Source organism: Egretta garzetta, unplaced genomic scaffold (assembly GCF_000687185.1).
Source record: "Egretta garzetta isolate BGI_Z169 unplaced genomic scaffold, ASM68718v1 scaffold503, whole genome shotgun sequence".
NCBI lineage: Eukaryota > Metazoa > Chordata > Aves > Pelecaniformes > Ardeidae > Egretta > Egretta garzetta.
Genome location: NW_009259107.1, coordinates 1,691,883 through 1,695,881, shown reverse-complemented (window position 1 = coordinate 1,695,881; position 3,999 = coordinate 1,691,883).

The window sequence follows — 3,999 nt, the reverse complement described above, 5'->3', positions numbered from 1 at the left end:
GGTATGATTCCTCACTACCTCCCTTCATGGCTATGGTAGAAAACAGCTGGTGTCTCCTCCCCTTCAGTTCTCCTCCTGCTTCTCCATAGCCTAGAAAATTTATAGCAGTAAGTTATCATTTTTCCACAATCCCTTACCTGACCTCTAGATTTTGTGCTCTTGGCTGTTAGGGTCTGGTTTGGGGGGCAGTTTATCTGGACATATTCAGCTGGGCACTGTCTTTGCAAGCAGGATATACAAGCTTCAAAGTAAAAAGCAGTTATATTATAATGACTAGCTATTAGGCATCAGCGTGCTCACCCGACCAAAAAGGTCTTTGCAGGCTGGGAGGGCTCATCCCCTGCAGCTCTCTGGAAGGGTTCCTAGGTGTTGCTGAGCTGCCATCCCCCACCAGCTCCATCAACAATGATAACAACGACTCAATTCAATGTCCCTATGATTCCTGGACTAAGCCTTGGCCAACCTCCCTGGGTTTTTCCTTTAAGGTTTTACATCTTTCCATGCTGTGCTTTCCTCTTGAATGCTTCAATTGTTAACAAGCCTGCCTCAACAATCCTACTTCTATCTAAAATTCTACCTGTCCGACCTTTCTTCAGAACTTCTCACAGATCTCTCTCAGCAGTATGAGCCAAGGTTATGCAGCAGGGCTGTATGAGAACTGGGACTTGGAGCCCGGGACACAGGTGCAGGACCCCTGGGTTCATCCAGGCGCACAGGCTGTATAGTCCTTGCTATTCTTTGCCAACTTCTGGATCCTCATTCCCACATTCCTAGGAAAAGACTCTCCATCTCTCCCAGAGCTGAAATAATAAACTCATGCAGACTGGAGCAAGTGCAGCTCCCTGCCCATTACCAGGCCTAGCTCAGGGTCATCATCTGAGATGTCAAAGTCCTAACAGACCAGGAATTTTTAGAAAAGGAAAAGCTGTTTTTTTCCAAGAACAAAGTGAGATCTGCTGCTAGTTCTGGGGCTGGGATTGTGTCTTTTAAGGCCAGGATTCTTAGCGAGGGAGCTTTGATGTGATATTCAAAGCTTTTTGGTTTTGCTCACAGCCCATTGTACTACGGGACCAAAGTGCAGCCATGGAGCTAACACGATACAGGAAACATGGCAGGCTTTTAGCAGCATGATACTTCACAGCTGGTGTTTAATACAGCCATTTGCTCGACCAGCTGTGGCAGAACACATCACCAGCCAGATGCTGCCTTCTTCTGCAGGACAGGTAGGACATTGGTGGTCAGTTTTTTCTCTGTCCTACCAGAGACTTAGACAGTCATGGGGTATTCACATGCATGACCAATTATGCACTCTCTTCAGTGGTCATGGGAGCTCCATTTCTTCATGCCTGACTGGGAGAAGGGAGTCTACACATTAATCCCTGATTTAAGCATTAATTCAGGTACACATGATGGAGAGTTATAATGTTTGTAGTAAAGCTGCATTTGCCAGGCTTGGATACTGTGCTGAGAAAAGTGGTTTGAAACAAAGCAAGCACCTAAGCATGTCACTCCTTTTCTAACCATATTAAGAGAGAGGGAGTGAGCAAGCAATCACTGGTCACTCCGGTTACTTTTTGCTCAAGAAGCGCAGAGTCAGCATGAGCTTTTTGACTACTAGCTGTGATAAAATCATAAAAACAGAATTTGGCATCACCACTACCTACAGGTTATAATATCAAGGAATAGGGCTCATATTTTATCAAATTTATCAAATATATTTATCATATTTTTTCTAAGGCATTTGAATCTCCAAGAATCTGGCAAATACCCTTAGAAATATCAAATCTTGTTGCACAAGTGTTAAATATCTTGGGAAGATGCTTGGTTGGAGTTTGGCACCCAAGGCTTTTCACCAGAAAATATAATGTACTTTTTATGATGAAGCCTGCATAAAGGACGTTTTCATCTGAGGAAAAATGCAAAACCAGTTTAAACTGCTAAACAAAAGCAGCATATAATTTTCATTCTCTGTTTTGGAATGAAAGAAGTGAATAATACAGAACACAAGGGTATTTCATAGTAATCTGGGGCTTTACCATTGTGCCTGCTTCAACAGAGAAGGAGAATCACAAAGATTTCTTGTAAGAACCATCAATGTTACTTTTCTAGCTGTCTGTGCTGGTAAGCTGAAAGCGCAGCTCCAGGAAGATACACATTGGATACAACATAGTGGTATTAATAAAAAGTTTAAGAATTTACACATTACCTGAAAAAGTCATCAGTCCTGAAATACAATGACAATATACAACTAAATACTCCATGAACATATCCAGAGGGAGTAGTAAAGAAGACCTGTTACCACAAAATGATCAAAATGAAGGGCCAGTGTTAATGCCATGATATCTAACTAGTTCAGATTTTTAGAATTTCTACACTGATTGGCAAAAATGAGGTATTCCTACTACATTTCCCCAAGATAGCTACAGCTACAGTTAAGCAAGAAATTTTTCCTGCCAAATCTGCTTTTACCAGACATGTTATATCTGACAGCAGTGTCTGACAGTGGGCTTATAGTTTGGAGGACATGAGTTTAAGCAATTTAAAATTATATATGTAACTACCTATCCGAGAGTGAGTCCATATTAACTCCCAATCCAGAGTAAAAAATGTTAAAACAATAAAACAGAACCCAGGTGGTCAGTCTGTCTGTCATGGGTGATACAGAAGATGAGGGATGACAGCTATTGAGTCCTCATTATGTCTTCTGGGCTCCTCTTAGGTTGGTAATGACATGCTGGTTTTGGATGTGATTTCCTGAACTCCTTAGGAAGGGAATGTAATTCCTGTTCCTCCTGCATCAGTTATTAGGGTTTTCTCAGCGCCTCTTGACTTCTGAGCTGGGTATCCTGAGAAGCTGTACATAGAAGCAACGAGATCCTGAAGACCTACTGATATAGGTGTCATCAACACATGCCATTTTTCTGTTGTTCCTTCTGGTGCTTCTGCATTTCCATTCACTTTCCACTCATATCAGTCTTCATGGTTCTTTATAATTCTTTGCACAGATAATATAATCTCAAGATGATATCAATGAATCAAGTGCTGACAGCTCCTGACACTTTGCTAAACAAAAACAAAACACCTGCACAGTTGGAAAACAATGTCAGAGTCACTGAAGAACTGCAGGATGAGAAGAGACAAATTTAGTTTAAAAAAAGGCCTATCAGTATTCTAGGAGCTGCCATCACTTCCTGAAAATGACACTGTTCACCTCTGCAATGAGAAACTACCATCCCCAATGACTGTTTCTCGGGAGGTTGCCCCATGGCTTATGCAGGAGTCGCTCTCAGCAGACAACTGAGAGATGGAAAAAGGCATTTAGGAGATTGGGGAAGAGGAAGGACTGGGGGATGTGCCACAGAAGGCCACAGACAGGGACCAAGCACAGCAAATTGGCTACGGCACAAACAGGTATCTGGACCTGCCGCCCCCAGAAGGGGGCTACAGAAAATGATCCAAGGGCTGGAGCACCTCTCCTATGAGGACAGGCTGAGAGAGTTGGGGTTGTTCAGCCTGGAGAAGAGAAGGCTGCGGGGAGACCTGATTGCGGCCTTTCAGTACTTAAAGGGGGCCTATAGGAAAGATGGGGAAAATCTTTTTAGTAGGAAAAGCTGTGACAGGACAAGGGGTAATGGTTTTAAACTAAAACAGGGTAGGTTTAGACTGGATATAAGGAAGAAACTCTTTACAATGAGGGTGGTGAAACACTGGAACGGGTTGCCCAGAGAGGTAGTGGAGGCCCCATCCCTGGAAATATTCAAGACCAAGTTGGACGGGGCTCTGAGCAACCTGATCTGGTTAAAGGTGTCCCTGCTCTCTGCAGGGGGGTTGGACTAGGTGACCTCTAGGGGTCCCTTCCAACCCAAAACATTCTATGATTCTATGATTCTGTGATAAAAGCAGCCATGCTAAGGGACCAGCAACTCATTCATCCAAGAGATTAAATGAACACGGTTAGCACAGTATTTATTTGGCTGTTTCTTAATGTATTTATAATGG